Consider the following 21,004-nt stretch of genomic DNA (forward strand, 5'->3'; position numbering starts at 1 on the left):
CGCTAAGTGACAGCACGATCAATCAGCGTTTGACCTGTCAGATCGTCCAATCATTGCATGGAACACTGAAAGGCAGCCAAATTCATGCTGAGTCCCAGCTGCATTTCCAACATACAATGTATGAAATGATTTGGAAAAGTGGAGTAGAATAATCTAGAAATATTACACAAGTGTATCACAGAGCAGACAAAATGGCCCAAAGTTGGAGGTATTCTTTGCCTCAAACTTGACGACGGCAGCTGGATGGATGCAAAACGACGAGCTGCTCTTCGGGGAATGAAACACTGACAGGTTGAATTTGACATGAGCAATCTAACCTACATCCCGTCAGGACTTTGGGCCTCCTTTAAGTTGACGTCTTTTTACTACATGAGAGCGGCAACAAAGTTATCGGACCGGGAGGAGTGATGAAATATAAATCAAGCGTCCCTCTCTGACTGACTTCCCCGGTGAACAGGTGGCTGAGAGGAATGAGGGCTTGCGCTAACTTGGCTGTCAGCGTGTTTTCCGACAAAAACCTTCCAAAGCCAAAGCGGCGTGAATTATACATCTATGGCTGTAATTCTCTCAGAGGAGGGCAGGCGAGAAAGAGGAAAGGGCGGTTGTTTGAGAGAGATTAATGGCTGGAGCGCTCGCTTTTGACGCAGCAATACTTGGCTCTGCTTCCCGCCCACCGCTTATTGGCTTTTCACAGCACATTTATTTATTTCGTTAACAAGAGAGCGTCGCTGTCACTGCGTTGGCGTGTGCCTTTCAACCCCACGGAGCCACAATGTGACAAATACAAAAAAAAAAAATGCAAGGTTGTGTCAGAGGCCAACTGGCGCATTCTGTCAAACAACAAAACAAGCGCTCCTGTAGGACTTTTATATAAGCTATTCTGTTCTTCAATGCTATTCTTCACCTTTACCAATCCGGTGTAGGTTAGCATATGCTAAGCAGATAATTTAGTGTACATTATGTGTTGTGTGCAGAGCCCTCCAGGCATGAAGTAACACCCCTATATGTCACCTTTACATTTTGATTACCAGATAATAAATAAGTGTGTGTGTGCGTGGGGGATTTAAAACAACAATTTTTTACTATGCGCTCATAACATTAATTATTCATTCATTCATTCATTTTCTACCGCTTTTAATCATGAAGGTCGCGGGGGTGCTGGAGCCTATCCCAGCTGTCTTCGGGCGAGAGGCGGGGTACACCCTGGACTGGTCGCCAGCCAATCACAGGGCACATATAGACAAACAACCATTCACACTCACATTCATACCTATGGACAATTTGGAGTCGCCAATTAACCTAGCATGTTTTTGGAATGTGGGAGGAAACCGGAATACCCGGAGAAAACCCATGCATGCACGGGGAGAACATGCAAACTCCACACAGAGATGGCCGAGGGTGGAATTGAACCCTGGTCCTCCTAGCTGTGAGGTCTGCGCGCTAACCACATTAATTATTCTCTATGAAAATATACTGATACAGGATTGGGGGGGTTACTCAACTGCAAAAAGTACCTTGCAACTACTATTAGGGGCAAGGCATTTATTGGGTAGGGTATATAGTACCGCTCCGGTGTATAAGTGTAAAATCAGATAAAAGTCATAATGTACTCGAACCAAAAGGGGCTGTCCACCGGTTATACTACTAAAGCCCGTCTCAAACAACCCCTCCCATTCCGTCCCCATGCTCCGTAGTAATTTGTCCAGGAGGTTGTGACCTCCACGTCCCCCCTCCCCCACGTGGAATAAAGGGAGACCTGAGGCCGGGATGACAGGAGAAGTCTTCCAAGGAGTTCATGTTACCGTATGTCATAACAACAAGAAGCTACTGTTCCCCCCACTAGGCTCCTTCCCTCTTTGTCTTGAAGGGCCTGAAACTAAATATTATCATGGGTTCGTGGTGGGGGGTGGATGCTAGTTTCATGTTACTTGGCTTGATAGTTAGATAGATTCAGAAAAAAATGGAAATAGAAACATGTTTTGATTCTTAAAGTGGTGCTTAAAAAGGCCTTCAGGTGCATCGGAGCGCTTCATCCTCCATGGCCATGAAGAGGTCACTATCTCACTTTACCAGCAGCTACACTTTCCTCTGTCACTCACAGGTACGCTCCATTCACACACTAGGCCGCAAACAACAAAGGACACCGCGGGGGAGCCGCCTGATCCTCTCTATCACACACACTCACACACACACACACACACATGGGCGCTGTATAAGGCGAGCGGTGTGAGCCATGCCGCTGCCCGCCGCTTGACGGGTGCTTTGTGCTCGTCCGTCAGCCAGGTTCTCTCCGTCCTGGAGATGCCTTCACTCATCGAGACCTGATGCCTCAAAAGGAGGATTCACACTGCTCTGAAATATTGATGCTACGGCAAAACCTGCACGGAGTCTGTTGACCTTTTGACCCTGGTTTTAACTCACTGAAAACTTCTTGTGAAAAAGACGTGAAAGTGTAGATATGGAATATGTACGTATATATATGTGTGTGTGTGTCTGACTACAAGTGTCCTTCGTTCAACTAATGCCATACCATAGTTGGTACCCCATGGGACGCATACCAAAAATAGGTACCGTGTACATGTGCATTTTGGTACCCCTCCCAACTTTTCCGAATGAAAACCTCTGCGCCACAGAGAAGCGTACTGGAGCACCGAGAGATGGGAAGCCATTCGGAAGTTTGACATTCCTGCGGGCGATGCGTGTCTCGTTAACAAACGCGCTTGGATTCTTTCAACGGGAGTCGATACCCTACCCTTCCGCTTCCCGAGCACTCAGCGCGATTCCATTGAGTGTGGAGGCGCGGTGTGAGGGGGGGGGGGGGGCTCTTAAAAAAGGCGGCTTTTAACCGGCACGTGGATATCAACAGAAATGTTCCAATGGAAGGAGATGAAAGCAAGGTGATAAATGATGAAATAAGAAGGAGAAGGGTGTGTTTTTCAAGAGAAACATGTTACTGTTGTGTCTGCTTTACACAAAAAAGACAACGGGGGACGATGCGGGAAATTGGGGGGGGGGGGTAATGTTAGCGAGACAGAGGGCGGCACTGAAGGAGCGAGCGAGACGTCGCTTTCAACTGCCTTTTGTGGGCCTCTCTGCAGATGTCACCAGCTGTTCCCCCGCACGGAGGGTTCCAAAGCGTGGAACATCGCCTCCGGCCTCGTCCTCGGCCACCTTTCAAGTGTCAATCAGATGGGAGGGGTTTGGAGAAGAGGAGGAGGGGGTGAGGCAGGAGAAAGGGAGGCAAAAGAGGGGGCTAACAGACTGGGCTTGGGTCACTGTCCTGAGAACAGTGCCAGCGATTTTGCCATTGATTTCCCCCCCGCTCAATAACAGAGAGGATGGAGCCAGCCGTGTGCAGACAAAAGAGGCCCATGGGCAAGGTTAGCTGGAGATCACACGGCTGCTAAGCTACTGTTAGCCGTCGTGTTAGTGATTAGCGATAGCAGACGCCTCCCTAACACCACACAAACCCCTCCTCTTTCACCCCGCAGGGCGCTCCTTGGTTCGACGCACGCAAAACCGTGAGGGTGACCTACGATTTGATCAGGGTGGTGTTGGTGTGTGTGGGGCTGATGGAGAACGAACAAGCAAACATAAAAGAAGCACACGTGTGGCGTGATTGACGCCGAGACAAACGGCGCCTAACGAGGAGGCGAAGGTGCGCTTGACACCGCTTAACCTTGGCGCGCCTCGTCGGCGGACATAACTCCAACAGTCTTTCAATCCGACACGTCAATATCAGCGGTTGAAGGTGACGGGACCTGATTGAATCGCCCAGACTGGGGTCAAGACCCGTAGACAGGAACCCAAACAATCCATCCGACGGTTTACATTGGCAGCCATCCCACGTACCGTTTTTTAACGCCGATGAGATATAATACTAAGGCTGAAAAAACAGGCCGCGTTCACTGATGGACGCTCAGTGCATCTTATCAGGCCGTGTAAGTAGGTCCATTATACACAGCTATTGCCGCTGCCCTGCTGATAACCTCTGTGCCGACGCTGTAAAACAAAGGCCTTTGAAGAGCGCAGGAACCGCTTTATTTTCTGTGATTTATGTGTCGTGAAGAGAGGGCCTCGCAGAGGTCCCAGACCATCGCTGACCTTCGTGTTTCCTGTCACCTCCTCCACAGGGGAATAGATGCTCAAAAACACACCGCTGGAGTATAACAGGTCCCTTTCAATAGGGATGGGTCCCTACATCCCTACAGGCAAACACACAGTCTGATGTCGACCATGACGTGCCAACATTAATGTTCAATGCCAACACAACACTTTTTTTGCCCATCATTCCTGAACACATATTTCTTTCCTTTTTCTGTGCATTGTAACACCAGAAAACTTAATATGAGCTAGCTAACTATGCACGTCATCGGAACAAGTACATTGATGATAACTTGCAATATATTTTGATTATTTAAAACAGTACCAAAACTTCTTTCCTCTGCACATTGATTCCACATCATAGCCCAGAAGCTAACGCTACTTTTGTCAATAACAGCAGCATAGATATAGCAATGTCACTTATAATGTCCGGTCTCCTTGGGATGGTTGTGTGCTCCGGCCCTAAAAACTTGTTGAGTTTCATAGTGAAATTGAGAGCTAGGTATCCACTCTATAGTCTAACGGCGACCGAGGAGTCATGTTAGTCCACCGGATGAAAATAGTCGATAACAATATCGATAACTATTAATATTAATAACTATTAGTGTTTTTAGCGTCCAAATAGGTATTTCCCATGAAGTCAGTTTTTAGCTAGCTCATATTTATTCCTCAGGGGATCAATAGGTCGCAACCGAGATGTTTGTACATCAATGGTTGAATCTCTATACAATACCACATGAATGTTGTCATGTACTAAATGTAGCATAAATGTGTGACATTGGAAGCGTTTAGAGACGGACTGTCTAGCTCGGCTGCTGTGTGAATGACAGGAAGCTCTTAATACATATAATATATATAGGAACGACTTTATATTTAGCTGTGTGCATTTTGACTAATGTCAAGGATAATCTCAAGGAACAGCCACTCAGGAGCTAGTGTCAATTGGGGACACGTTTTAGACAGATGATTAAAAATCCATCATAAAGATGTTTCCTGGCTCCTGAACAAGAGATGACCCCTCTCGGCGTTTGCCGTCACAAAACAAAAGAAGGCCAAATCGCTCCCAACTGTCAGACGTGTTTAAAAACACAACTTCAGTCGGGGGTGGGGGGGTCAGCCATTTTCCGAGAAGTAATATCCTTTGGCATTAATCACTCCATCATAAAGAGTGTTGACCAGGTCGACACACAGCTCTTTTAAATGTGTTGATAAAATGCTAATAAAAAAGATCCACATTAAACAAATATGAGTTAAAATACGTAGAGATAGATACTCTTAATATAATAGATACGTAAGATTAATAAGATAGATATGTAACTTAATGTGCTAAGTTAAAGGCAAACAAAAGGTTGCCCCCTGGAACCTTATTTCTTAAATTTCAACAAAATTCAGAAAAAAAAAGTTTACGAGAATAAAGTTGTACATTTACACCACAATAAAGTCTTACCTTCATGAGGATAAAAGTTGTAAATTTCTGAGAATAAAATCAGAAATTTTCAAGAAAAAAAAAACATAGGTTTAGGCGAATAAAGTCGTACAACTTCAAGGATAAAGTCTTAAATTTACAGGAGAAAAATTTGTAAATTTATAAGAATAAAGGAACAAATTTATGAGACTAATGTTGTCAAGCTATTTTAAAAATACATTTAAAAATTAAATTAAAAAGTTGCAAATGTACAAGAAAAAAGTCGTACATTTACAAGAATAAAATAGTTTACAAGAAAAAAAGTTGGAAATTTGGAAAAAACGATGAGAATAAATGAGAATTATACAAGAACAAAGGCATAAATAAATATAAAGAGAAAAAACTGCAAATGTACAAGAAAAAAGTCGTAAATTTATGAGAGTAAAGTTGTAAATTTATGAGAAAAAATGCAAATATATACAAATAAAGTCATACATTTACGAGAATAAAGATACAATTTACAAGAAAAAAAGTCCTAAATTTACAGAAACAGAGTTGTAAATTTGCTAGATTAAAGTAATAAATTTACGAGAATTAAGTCACAAATTTACAAAAATAAAGTTGTACATTTAAGAGAATAAAGTCATAAATTTACAAGAAAAAAAAAACTAAATTTACAGAAATAAAGTCATCAACTTGCCAGATTAAAATTGTACAAAAATGGTGTGGTATGGCCTTTGTATTTGTAAAACTTTTTGTGAAAAAGCATACTCAATTTTCTTGACCATTAACACTTGTCAGTCATCACAGTGTCCAAAAAAGTCCAACAAACATAAATCATAGTGTCCAACTCATCCATCCTGCCACACGCCACCACACTGTCCCCCCTGCGACCTTCTCCCCCCCATCAGAGTTCATCAAACGCGTCAGAAATCAAGAGCGGTTTCCTCAATATTTCCTCATCAGCCACCCACCTCCTGGATTTGTGACCACCAGTCTGAGGTCGCGGGGTCACCGCCAGGTCTCGCCAAACGCGATCTGAAGCCGGAGAACCCCCCCCCCCGTCCATCGGCCCCCATCGTACCCCTGTGTGTTTTTGTGATGCCCTCCTGCAAGCAGTGAAAAATAGCAGGAAATGTATATCTGTCATTGTCCATTCAGGAGATCACCTGTAAGGAAACGAAGCGGCCAAGCAAGTGCTGACACAATCATCCCTGCGCCTAGCAACACATCCTGGTTCCGGCCCAGACGCCAGGGACCGTACAGTACGTCCCGGCTACTCCACTTCCTGTCAGGCAAAAAGGCAAAGCGCAGGGCGGGTGGGCTGTTTCAGAGGGACGGTCATCACACACTGAAGGGGGAATTCCTATGAAATCAGGACTTTTGTGTTCTAGCAATGAATGAAGCATTGAAGAGGTAAAACACCATACAGATACTATCACATGTTTTTTGCTTTATGTTTGACAAACACGCTGGAGGCCTGGAAATAGAAAGTCGGAGTACCGATAAGAAGTAAAATAATGATGAGAAAAGGCTGTAACGAACTTGGCTTTGGGACCGGAAGGTTGTAGGTTCAAGACTTGCTCTGAACCCACAAAAAAAGAAATTGAATTATTAAAATCTAATACTATGCTCGGATAAATTTGGTATGGAAGTCCTTGTCCCTAGCTCCATCAAAGACATTTGGGATGAATGGAGATAGCTGCTGAGGTCCAACAGCAGTGACCTCTGACCCGAGAAATACGTAGAAAGTGTTCCCTATTGCCGCAAAAACTCACTTCCTCGATAATTCAATTAAAGGGTGTTCCTGTCTTTATAAACAACATGATATACCGCCCGCCTGCAATAACCTCTGTCGCACTCCGCCACTGTCAGTTTACACCTAACTTCAATCAGTCACGCATGTTTTCCAGCCGACTGACGCTTCTCCTTGCGCCTGACTCAGCAGAGTGAACGGACACTATTTGATCTTGGTGTCTGTTGTGATGGCGTGTTCCTCCCGTCTACAAAGAGCACCAGGAAGCGGCAGTACTCCGGAGGTTTCAACAACCAGACCCTGTTTATCCTGAACAGAACTCCTGGCTCGGGATGGAGTCTCCCCCCCACCCCCGCCGACAACATGCCAAGTCCACGCACAGACACGGAGCCTACCACTATTACGAGACATGTTTCTTTATGTTACATAGACAAAGACAATGTAGTTGTATAGTAATGGATGTCAATTTAACAATACAGTGCTCTATAAAATATGAAACAACATTTAGAAGCTAAGAGGAAAGGGGTGAAATCACACAAAAAGGACAATTTATTTTGTGTTGATTTTTCTTTGCATCTTTTGCGGCATTAAATTTCAATTACACATGTAATGAATGGGACTCTATCCAACGCAGCAAATGATGCTAAACTGGAATCTTTGCTGCAAACAAAGTGGATCCATTCATTCATTCATTCATTCATTCATTCATTTTCTACCGCTTGTCCTCACAAGGGTCTTGGGGGGTGCTGAAGCCTATCCCATCTGTCTTTGGGCGAGAGGCGGGGTACACCCTGGACTGGTCGCCAACCAATCACAGGGCACATATAGACAAACAACCATTCACACTCACATTCATACCTATGGACAATTTGGAGTCACCAATTAACTTAGCGGGGGTGCTGGAGCCTATCCCAGCTGTCTTTGGGCGAGAGGCGGGGTACACCATGGACTGGTCGCCAACCAATCACAGGGCACATATAGACAAACAACCATTTACACTCACATTCAAACATATGGACAATTTGGAGTCGCCAATTAAAGCATGTTTTTGGAATGTGGGAGGAAACCGGAGTACCCGGAGAAAACCCACACATGCACAGGGAGAACATGCAAACTCCACACAGAGTTGGCCGAGGGTGGAATCGAACTCGGGTCTCCTAGCTGTTAAGCCTGTGTGCTAACTAAAGTGGATTCATGATCGCTGAAAAAGTTCCATATAGCTCCTTCAGTGAACCACATGTATGGGCTCCTTTTCTAAGTGCCACTCAAGTTCTCCTCTTCAAACTTTTCCCCTCTTTCACTTTAGGCTTTAAATGTAGGCACACACACACGCACACACACACACACATATATATATATGTATATATACACACTCCATTGTCTCATGCAGCAGCACCTGTCAGCAGTGTGTTGAGTTGCCAATGAGAGGAGGGCTGAATGAGGCGGCACGCCTTCAGCAGGCCACTGAAGAGACGCATCACTCACTAGTTATTCCTTGTTAAATTTGGGAGGGGTGTATCAGGGGTGTCACGGAGGTCATTGTGTGTGCGCGTGTGTGTGTGTGTGTGTGTATGTGTGATTAATCCACTGAGCAAAGACCGTTTGAGCTGTTAAACAGCTGAGTGTCAAAGGGCTCTTATGAGGGCTTGTGGCGCCTGCAATGACCACCATCACCACACATGAAACTACACACACAGACACACACATACACACCGTCAACACAGACACACACAGAGCAGCTCAGACACGGTGGTAAACCCAGCTGTTGCTACTTCTCACTTCCAATGTACATGACAAGAACATGTGACGAGGATATGCAACATATTGGGTGTGATTCTACAAGGAACAATATCACTACAAGTCTGTCTTACTTGTCACTAGTCACTCAATTTACTGTAGATCACATTGACTCACCTGCAGAATACAGAATACATCCTGTGTATTATATTAGGAGTAAGGCATTTACTGGGTTAGGTATATAGATGACCAAGTATTTGGTCTTGTTCCTGTGTATTTTATTAAGAGTAAGACATTAACTGGGTTAGATATATAGATTGCCAAGTATTTGGTGTTGTTCCCGTGTATTATATTAGAGGTAAGGCATTTACTGGGTTAGGTTTATAGATTACCAAGTATTTGGTGTTGTTCCCGTGTATTATATTAGAGGTAAGGCATTTACTGAGTTAGGTATATAGATTACCAAGTATTTGTTGTTGTTCCTGTCTATTATATTGGGGGTAAGGCATTACCTGGGTTAGGTATATAGATGACCAAGTATTTGGTGTTGTTCCTGTCTATTATATTGGGGGTAAGGCATTACCTGGGTTAGGTATATAGATGACCAAGTATTTGGTGTTGTTCCTGTCTATTATATTGGGGGTAAGGCATTACCTGGGTTAGGTATATAGATTACCAAGTATTTGGTGATGTTCCTGTGTATTATATTACGGGTAAGGCATTTACTGGGTTAGGTATATAGATTACCAAGTATTTGGTGTTGTTCCTGGGTATTATATTAGGGGTAAGGCATTTACTAGGTTAGACATGTAGATTACTGAGTATTTTGTGTTGTTCCCGTGTATTATATTAAGAGTAAGGCATTAACTGGGTTAGATATATAGATTACCAAGTATTTGGTGTTGTTCCTGTGTATTATATTCGGGGTAAGGCATTTACTAGGTTAGGCATGTAGATTACCAAGTATTTGGTGTGGTTCCTGTCCTGTGTCTTATGTTAGCTGTAGCTGTAGTGCTCACCGTAAGAGGTTTGGTTTGATTTCAACATTACACTGTGGAAACCTGCACACTCACATCAGCGGAGCCCCACCCCCTGAGGATAACGTGCATTTTTATCGGAACCAAGCCATGTTCAGATTACCATTCTAATGCGGGGACATTGTTTACCAAACCATTTTCCTTTGGCCTCAGAAAACCCTCCCTCCTCCCTCCTACATCTCCGTGCCGACCTCCTGATTGTGCATTTGCAGCCGCCCCTCATTCCCGCCCCCCCAAGTCTCCCATCCAGCCATTATCTCCTCTTATCTCTTCCTAAGTCCCTGTCGTCCAAGCCCAGAAAATGGCCTCATATTGTCGCTCAGGAGGAGTTAAGACGCTCTTGGCTGCACTGAAATGCTCCCAGCAGATGTTTCAGCATTTGAGCGCATTTTATTGCCCGGGCTTTCTTTCTTTGGAGTGGGGTGGGAGGGAGGGCGGTGTGTGTGTGTGGAAAGAATAGGATAGATGGAGGGGAGGAGGTTTTAAACGTTAGAAGGCCAACAGCTGGTTGCTTCTCTTCCTCCCTGGGTGCATTAACCTCTTTGGCCCTCTTGCAGCAGCGCCAGTGCAAGGAGCCCTCTCAGCATCTGGAGCTTAAGTCGGCAGGAAAACATCGCTGACACCAGCGGCACCAGCAAATCCTGGAAGCAGGATGCAAGATGGAGGAGCGCAAGAGGCCTCCAGGTTGCTGTGACGTGGAGTTCATGCAGCACACTCAAACATCCGGGGGTTGATTTTGCTATTTCATAGTCAACAACTGGAGTTCAGCAAAGACGCCTATTGATTTTAAGTGACAAGGTGACTGTGGCGATGGGGTCAAAGGTTACATCAGTGCACGAGGAGACATGTTTTTTTATCCAAAAGTGGAGATACCTATTGATTAGAAATGATATCGGACACAAGGTGAAGGTGGTAGTTGGGATCAAAAGTCATATCTATTAGGGATATCGGTATTGTTGTGATGACGTGCTTTACATGGCAACAATCTGGCAGGTTCAGTATGTCCGCGGCCTGTAATCATTACCAAGTATAGCCTTTGGATTGTAAATATGTGTAAGACGGTATGTTAAGATGACACAAGCACAATATGACGAAAGGACGCTGCTTCCTCTCACCGTCACACCACACTTCCTGCCTTCACAATAAACACGCTTCTCGCAGATGGCATCTTACAGGAAAAATACAGTCGCTTCAATTTGAAATGAAAGTAAGGCAACTTCTTTTAATTGGTCAGGATTTTTTATCTTTATCTTTTCTTATCTTTATTTTTTATCTGTCTTATTTTGAGACATGGCACTTTTACACAAGTAACTTGTAACACGTGCAACCTTGCATGTGCAAGAATTGGCCGATCTTTAGATGTAAGCTCGATCTCATCCACTGATCTTACCTACTTTCCCAAAAAGCCACTGCCCCCCTTTTGCTCTGCCAGACTGACAGCTAACAAACTGTAAACAAAAAGAGCAAAGCTACTGGAACCGAGGGTTTTAGGATGCCCGCTGATGTGTCGTGGAAGTTCGGCGTAATTAAAGCATGGGGGGCCATGGCTGCAGGAGGTACGTTTATTCATGAACACAGTCGTTTGGATAATATTCTCAACTTTACATACATATTTGAGAGAGCTACTTCATGTGAAGTTGTGTTGTTTCACAGGTATTTGGTGAGATTAATGGGATTTGAAAATTGAAGGTGCTTGCAGTCAGTTCTTTTTTTTTTTTTAATCAGATCAGGCTTTTTAAAAATTGGCGATTGATAATTGGCCAGAGAATTGTAATCAGTCCGCCCCTAGCACAAAACCCGACAGTGTGACACATACCCGGTTTGCCTATCTGAATTAAACATCTGTGTATTGCGCATTTACGCTGCTTCAATTTGCTGACATTGAACATGTACTGCAGACAGGCACTCTCTCTCACACACACACACACACAATTCAGCAGCCTCCGCTTTCAATGTCCAGTGTACCTTGTCTTGAGCAAACATGCCGATTGTCTGCGTGTCTGTCAACCTCTCGGCAGCTGCTTCTCCTTAAGCTATTGCCGTCATCATCATCATCATCATCATCATGACCATCATCGCCGTAATCATTCGCTGCTGCTTGAATACGAGGCAACAAAAGGCGCAGACACACACAATGGCCTCGGCGGCTTTTGAGGAGCATATCAAGGCTTAGCGAGCAGGCCAGACAGAAGGTTCCGTGTCTTTTTTTTTTTTTATTATTTGAATAGGTGCCTGACGCGGGCTTTCGACCCTTTCTTCATCTTTGCTCAGTATTGGGTGCTGTTGTGTGCTCAAGGGCAAGGTGTGCGACAATAAAGGACAGGTGTTCTCCGCTTTACCTTGGTGCTGTTTGTTAGCTCAGGGAACAGAGACACAAAAAGAGGTACACAATGGTCAAGGAGAAGCTGCCTCTCTGCTTTCTGACACTTCAACACACACCTGTCATGGTGGATCTCTTATTTACTTCTTTAAACTTTTAGTCAATTAAAAGGAACTATAGGATTGCAGGTAACATATTACATTATGCAAGTTGATTTTTTAAAAAAACAATAGAAATCTACCGAGCTAACTAGTTATCCATCCATTTTCTATGCCGCTTATCCTCAGTAGGGTCGCGGGTATGCTGGAGCCTATCCCAGCTGTCTTCAGACGAGAGGAGGGGTGCACCCTGGACTGGTCACATTCATACCTATGCACAATTTGGAGTCACCAATTAACCTACCATGAAGGTTTTTTTGGAATGTGGGAGGAAACCGGAGTACCTGGAGAAAACCCCCCCCCACACACAAGGAGAACATGCAAACTCCACACAGAGATGTCCAAGCGGAGAATTTAACCCAAACTAATCCTCCAATTTATTTATTCTTAACTTCAGAATAGGATAAAGGGGAAAAAAAGCTAAAATGTACCACTTCCACACAGAATGGGAGGAGAACTTTTTTTCACGATGTCATGTCGGACTGCACGGACCCATGGCTGCAAGTTAAGGCAATGTAATGTAAAGAAACGTCTCAACAATGTAACCTACAGTACCTTGGGACTAGAACACTACAATCGGTATGACTTGTCTTTCAATATTTTTTGACTAATAATCGCTCATAGACAACCACAAAATTAATGAACTTTTGAGGGAGCAATGTTCGAACCGCAAGGGATGTAGCGAGGGATGAGTGTATACATGCTAAGTTATGAATGTTTTCATATTTTAAAATGACTTAATGGCTGATTTTTTTAACACTTTTTACACTTACACAATTAAAAATATCACAACATTCAGCTGCACGGTGAACGAGTGGTTAGCATGCTGGCCGCACAGTCAAGAGATCCAAAACCATGCATGTTAGGGAAATTGACGACTCGAAATTGTCCATAGGTATGGTTGTTTGTTTTTACCCTTCGAATGAGAGTGGTTAACTTCTTTTTACACTTGTGGGAATTAAAACTGTTACAAAAAAACAACTAAAAACCCACCTCTTTAAATCTGTTTTTAATTTCTAACTTTTTATATCTGACTGCTGTGCCCCGCCCCGCTTTTACTCATGTTTTAACTGTGTATTAACGAATGAATGTTGTATTTTGGTGTGTCTTTGTGTATTTTGAAAAGCGCTATACAAATAAAATGTATTATTATTATTATTATAAAAATGACACGACTAAATTTAAACTTGTCTAAAATGTTACTTAGGACATTGCAAATTAGATTTGAACAATGCAGCAAAAGAGGAGGACACTTGCAGGTTATCGTAATGCCAAAGTGGCCTATAGAGGGCGTATTGCAAGTTGTTACAGTAGATGTTCCAAGTACCAGTTGCCCTCTGTCTCCAGTCACACAGACACCCACTAGAGGAAAGGCTGCCATCCTGACACAAATCCTTGCTAAGGGTCCTTTCCCTGTCCCCCCCACCCCCTCCCGCTCTGCCCCTTTTCTCTTTGCCACCAGTAAATCCGGGTTTCACCACAACTTAAGCACTTAGCTGTAATCCCCATGAAGAGGCGATAGCCCCCTTGCACAAGTCACTTTTGCACCATTAAAGGCATACAATAGGGGCGTGTTAGGGACTCACTTAAATGGATTGAGCACAAAGCCTGCGCTTGATAAGTTTTTAGCCGGGCAAGAATCCGCCATTTACACCCCTCCTTTTGTGCATTCTCTTAGATGCACTTGTCTCAACAGTCTAAGCCGCTTTTATCCCATTTCTCTCTTTTTTTGTTTTTGTTTAATTCCTAAGCACCAGAATATGTCCCATTTCTTTCTCTCTCTCTCTCACACACACACACACACACAACAGAGCGTGCTCACAATGAAGGACATCTAGATCCACTTCCTACAACCAAACACAAGGGATGGCAGCCTCTTCTTGTTGTTTCCAAAGCCTCACTACCCCCCTCTTCAAATTAAGCCACTGCTTCTAATCTTCGAACATGGCACACGAAGGGGAAGTATTGTGATAAGCTGGCCTCTCTTGGACAAAAGGCAAGAGCAGGAAGTGGACTCTGGACCCTTCAGAAAGCACTAATACCCATCATCCTCTAGCAGGGAGCTGATAGGACTTATCAATGCAAGAACACTGAAACACAAGCGGACGAGAATACTGTAGAGGCCCGGGACGACGCCATCTCGGTTACACTGGCCATTGAGGAAAAATTGCTTACAATATAATACTATAAATCCACAGTTGTCACGTGTGAAATCAATTAAGGAGACAAGCCAATGGGAACCACAACGGAGGACAGTGAGGGTGTTGGCATTTTCAAGGACATTTAATTGTCACTGCAAATATTACCTTGTTTGTGACAGCAGGGGTCCGGCGTCCTGTACAATCACTGGCCACCATATTTGGTACATCTGGGGGGAAAAAACAGTATTACCGTAAATCCAGCTGGTACAGTATACTTGGCATATTTCCTTAATTTCACTGAGAAAAAAAAATAATCCTTATGAGAAAATTCAAACATACTGTACATGGGTATGTATTGATATTTATTAATCATACGTAATATATGTTTACTATTGTGGTTGTATGCTGCACTGCTTTTTACTGAGAAGCGAGGTGGGTATACCATTAAAGTTACTGAATCCTTATGAAAAGAAGATTTTTTAGTATTCTTTAGTATTCTAATGTTCAGATGCTCTAGGGTCACATATGGAAAAATGAATGGAAAAATGAAAGGGCAACACATATTGTTATCAGTGCCATATTATTCTAAAAATATATAGAAAATATATTTTGTATGGTTGATTTCTCATATTTTCTGTTTAATATTTCAAATCTATGATAAAGTGGCATTATTTTTCCTCATAATATTATACATTATTATATATATTATCTAGTAAAATTTTGGCTTTTTTCTGTTAATATTTTGACTTCATTCTCATAAAATTGCAGCTGTTTTTCCCCATTTCTGCTGTAAAATTTTCCAACTATTTCAACTTTTTTCTTGTTGTTTTAACTTTATTTATATTTACTCTGTTCTCGTACTATTAATTTCCGCAACCTAATTTTCCAAAAATTACAGGTTTTTTTTTAGTATTTTCCTTGAATATTTAAACTTTATGCTACTAAAATTACATAATTGTTCTTCATGTTTTTGTCTTGTAGAATTACATCTGATTTTCCATTTTTTTTTTAGTTTTCTTGTTAAATTCAATTTTAAGAAGCCAATAAAAACAACCCCAGGTCGCACTTGGGGCACCCCTGTGCTCCGTAAATGTGTCTTCATGTCTACTGTACATTGAGGCCACCACAGAGGAAAAAGTACATAGCACTAATCCAGTGGTTTGGCGCCATGTCTCCGAGCCTATCTCTGTAGGAGGTATAGCGAGATGCTCCTCGGGGCTCTGCTCCCTAATGATTTGATTAAGCTCATTGAGCTCCCCAATCTGCGCTTGCATAGGCTCAACCTCCATTTAAAGACCGGGACAAAGACGTGGGCCCTGGGGACGGATCAGGGTTTTTAATTCTGACTGGGGTGCAATTGCATCCATCAAACACAGACAATGTATGGAAACACGTAAAAAAGAAGAAACTGTGCAGGGTTTGGTGGCGGTTTGACACATAAGTTCTGGCAAGAATCTTTGCTTTAATGTTAACTGTCATACAGTGCCTCACAGCTAGGAGACCTGAGTTCAATTCCACCCTCTGTGTGGAGTTTGCATGTTCTCCCCGTGCATGCATGGGTTTTCTCCAGGTACTCCGGTTTCCTCCCACATTCCAAAAACATGCTAGGTTAATTGGCGACTCCAAATTGTCCATAGGTATGAATGTGAGTGTGAGTGTACTCCGCCTCTCAGCCGAACCAACAACCAAAATGTTAACCAGGGCGTATGCTAACCAAGGTTCCACATTAGTAGTTATTTGAGACATTGTTTTTGCAGGATAGGGCAAATCAATACAATCAACACAGATATGTTTGGATTTAACACCGTCTGCCATCGGAAATGATGGGAAATATTTGAGTAACATCTGTGCAGCTTTTGGGCCTGTGACAAAAATGCGACATCAAATTTTCGGCCCTGACCAAAGTATTGAAACATAAGTATGAACGCAGCCTGGATGAGAGGACCACACAAATGAACCCGCATGTATAATGATACACACACACACACACATCTGCTCATTGTGCACATGAAGTATTATTTCGGGGGATAAAGGGTTACTGTAAGTCGGCCAGCTTTCCCTCTCTGACTCCGCTGGCTGGGCTGTAAAGCTACTAAGTAGCAGCTGTCCACCTGGCGAAGGAAAGCCCTTTTAGTGACACACACACACACACACACATAAACATACACTGCACGGCCTCTTGAGAGGGTAAAAAAATGCTCTCACACTCGCTTGAGTGTGTATGTCCATGTGTGTGAAGGAGCGGCCCAGATGGTCAGGGATGGGAGGGGTTGGGGGGTGGGGGGGGCAGTGGCCAGTGTCAGCGAGCGAGAGAGTTGGAAAGGAGAAAGACGAGGGACGAAGGAGCGGAAGACGGCAGCATCGCAACATGCAAGGCCTGCTGCCAGATGTACACACATAACAATACACACAAATGGGTACGCTTATCTCATGAGATTCAATCCAGTTGTATGCAAAACAGAGGAAAGGAATGCTACGTTTTGATTTAAAGGCATTAAAGCAATACAGTATGTTTATTGTTGAGGTGTTTCTTATCAGGCATGAATCTGCTCTGTAAAAGAATCAGTGGTTGCAAATACATAACCTTACTTTAAAGCCAGATAAAACAATTAAAAACCCCAAAAGTCAAATTAAAGCCAACATATTTAGAAATGGGTGAGGGGCTTCGAGGGCTCCGCATCCAGATGGCGATATTATTATCTCACCCCCGCAACCTTTAATTCATTTATTTCATGTCACAGTTGCGCTTTGATCGCTCCTCTCCAATTATTCATGTGCTTTCGCCGCGCACGCTGCTCTTGAAGTCGTCGTTCCAGTCTCGCCTTTGATTGCTCCACCTGATGGGAAAAGCACTCTTTGCCCCCCCCCCCCCCCCCTCCCAAAACCTCATTCTAAGTATGACTTTTTTTGTTGTTGTTCCCCTGAACGTGTGCACGTCCACACAAACACACACACACGCACGCTGCTGTATTGTCTGGAGTCTCTCCAGAGGCGCTGGCGTGTGTCACTCATCTATTATTGATCAGATCCAACTGCCATCATCTCGAAGTGCACATCATTTAGGAATGTGCTGTTCTCTCTCTCTCTTTTTTTCTGGCACACACACACACACAAGTGCAATTTAGCTATATTCAGTGTAGAAAGTCCGGCCCGTGAGCCATGTGTAGCACACCGTTCTTTATATTCTTTATAACATCAAACCCTGCCGCCCATTGACATTTTTACACCACTACGATGCAAGTCCAGCCTTAAAATATATCTGCACTTGCAGGATTATGGCGAGTTTCAAAAATGTCAAACCCCCCCCCCCCCCCCCCCCCGAAAAGGTTTAGTGGAGGGACATTTCACCCACTCAACATCAACCCCTCTTTTCTCTCTCACTCTCCACTCTTTTTTTACTTTTTTTTTTTTTTTCCAAATGCAAGTCACCGTGAAAAATGTGCTGGTCCAATATTTGCACAGAAGTGGTGCTGGGACAGACAGATAACCTATCAGTATTTGAGTTTGGCTTCCCATGCTCCAAATAGCCATCCTCCGCCTGTTTAGCTTATTGATTGGCTTGGCAAGAAACTAGGTCCCCTCAGCAGTGACCAAGGTCATACAACACATGGACTCTGTCTGTGCCACCCATACACACCCCCTACCCACTTAACACCACCCACCCACTACACTCTTCCTCCTACTCATTCACACTCACAAGCAGAAGGTTATCAAACAATAGCAAATAAATGGGTGAAGCGGCATCTTGACGGTGTAGGTGCCGTGTAAACATCTTTTTGGTGATGCTGCCAGCTTGGTTTTAGTGTGTGTGTGTGTGTGTGTATGTGTGTGTGTGATGACTCAGGGTATGGACCAGAGGCAGCGTCCTCCACTTCTGTGTGGGAATCAATGAGATTGAATTCTGAAGGTTTTCTCAGGGGCATACGCCCTGCCTGTCAATAGCGCTGTATGTCACAAGTGCATCTGTACACACACACACACACAAACACACTTGCAGTTCACTGTCCCACACCATCTCCCAAACCCCTCCTCTTGTTCTTGTCTATCCCTTAATTACAAATACCCCATTTCATCATTTTCAGCCTGACCATTCAATAATAAAAGATAAAAAGCAAGGGGGTCTTGAAGGGGACTTATTGTGCTTTTTTTCCCCCCGACCCTTTGCATTGAGTTGTGGTCTCCTATAGAGCAGCTACACACAATAACTCGCAAAGAAAACTTTTTAGATTTTCCAGAATCTGCACCTATTCCATTTGCATATCCTTTGATTTGTGCGTCCTGCCAAACGGTCTGTTTGAGTTTATTCCACCCACGGCCCACCTCCGGGCATGCCCACTCCGCTGTGATTGCTTCCTAACTATGAACAATATAATGACGTCCAAACCTCTGTGATATCACAAAGGAACATTTTTTCAAACCGGGCGTTTCGAGCCATCCCAAACGTCTTTAAGGGCCCACTTCCAAATGTGCAAACCTCATTATCTGAAACTTTGGCAATGTTTAAAACAAGAATACTACAGTATAACTACATTACGTTTTCAGAAATGTACTATGAAAAAATATGACTGGACAAAGAAAAAGTCACAAAGGTTCATTTTAACAAACTAACACTAACCGGTGTTATCAACAGTTTTTTTTTAGAACAAATAAACCACTGTTATGATAACATATAATAGTTCATCATAATAAGACAAATAATATTTTCCTTTAATATGTCACAAAGTTGCACCATTTTCTCACAGGCAATTCATACTGATTTGAAATACTGGAGAAACTGATAATATTGATTCATTTATTTGTACTGTACCGACTGAATTTAAAAATGAAACCAGGAAAATACAACAAAACGAAGCATATACAAGCATATTCAAGAGTCAAATTGCATGTTGAGCACTATAAATTAGTACATGTTGGTAGGTCTGCATTGAAATAAAAGCCTCTCGTGACCCCTCAGGGGGGCCCGCCCCAGCACTGGCTGGGGCATGCATATGAATCTGGTGGCAGAAACCCGTAAAAAATTATATTGTCAAGTTATATTTTGAATCAGAGGGGGTGGTATGTTCTGTATCTATCTGTCCTTTGAATGGCATTGAATTTGTGTCAAATAATGTCATAACATCATTATAATTTGAGAAAAATATGGGATTTTCCACCCCAAATTTGCATATAATTTGAATAAAAATATGGCGAGTAAGAGATGTTGAAGGAGCATCGGGCTACTTGCCAACTGTCACACAGATGCACTTAAATGCGGCTGTGGGGGATTTTGAACGTCATTGTCTGAAAGAATAAATCCCTTCATAAGTGACAACACATACAGTCTCTCACAAAAGTGATTTTTTTTTTCTCCTTGGGCGCAGATGCACAAATTGTTAGCCCCGCCGCTAAACAGCTGTCTGAGAAGTGGCGGCGCCATGCACCCACACTCCATCACTGTCATCTCACCATCACCCGCATTCCTTTCTCCTCCGTTGCCTTCTACCCGCTACCCTTCCATCCATCTATCCATCAGCATCTCCAGACTCGGGGTCCCGACAAGGGCACATTGGTCCACCACCATGGAGCATGTATTATTAGGAAGGAGTTTTTGTAATGTATTTGTAATGTACAGTTAGTAAAGTGAGATTATCTCTATATCATTACTTCTAATGTGAAAAATGACATTCCCATAAATACTGATGGAAAGACTACTTTATTGTCCTTAAATGCAACCAAACTGTCGTGAGGTTCTATTTTGGTCGTCCATATTTTTGTCGACCTCCGAAGACATCATCATCATCATCATCACCCGCCTCACTCCTCCTTGACTGTCCTCCCCAGTCTGCCTCTCACCCGTCACGTTTCACACCTGGACTCTATTCTTGGCTCTTTGTTTACTGCTTCTAGTTTATCCTCCGTCTTCTTCTCCCTCTTTCTCCTCTCTACCATCTATCACTCACCCCCCCTCCTCCTCCTCTCTACCTTCTCTCTGTCTGTCCTTGCTCGTCTCCTCTGGCTCACCTCTCATTAAGCTCCTGTGCCCACTGCCACCGCGCCCACTGTCCAACCACCCACACGTCTCACACCTCTCCTTTCTACCTCTCTCTGCTGCCATTTTGCACAATTTATGTGTTTTTTGCACTTTTAATAAGGGTTTATGCATTTTCTTGCTATTGAGGTTGAACATCTGTTTTCGTAAGCTGGTCGAATGTAACCAGGGTAAAAATGTGTGATACAGAGATATAAGTTACATCTATTCCTCTTAACGGTCATACAAGTGTAAAAAGAAGGGTGCACCAATTCTGACCAATCAGGATCTTTCAAAATCCAGATACGCCGATTGCAATTTTGGCTGATATTTTAAAAT

General features: G+C 43.3%; 1 protein-coding gene across 3 annotated transcripts in view; it reads right to left on the bottom strand.

Annotated features, from left to right (window-relative positions):
* Positions 1-21,004, bottom strand: part of LOC131106884 (prospero homeobox protein 1-like) — an 85,375-nt gene that overhangs the window by 44,412 nt on the left and 19,959 nt on the right. For 2 of the 3 annotated variants that reach the window (XM_058056385.1, XM_058056384.1), the window contains one exon: positions 14,824-14,885. The exons of the other annotated variant lie outside the window; for it this stretch is intronic. The gene's annotated coding sequence lies outside the window, so the exon portion shown is untranslated. The remainder of the gene's footprint in view (positions 1-14,823; positions 14,886-21,004) is intronic. 3 annotated transcript variants of the gene reach the window in all.

Source organism: Doryrhamphus excisus, chromosome 19 (assembly GCF_030265055.1).
Source record: "Doryrhamphus excisus isolate RoL2022-K1 chromosome 19, RoL_Dexc_1.0, whole genome shotgun sequence".
NCBI lineage: Eukaryota > Metazoa > Chordata > Actinopteri > Syngnathiformes > Syngnathidae > Doryrhamphus > Doryrhamphus excisus.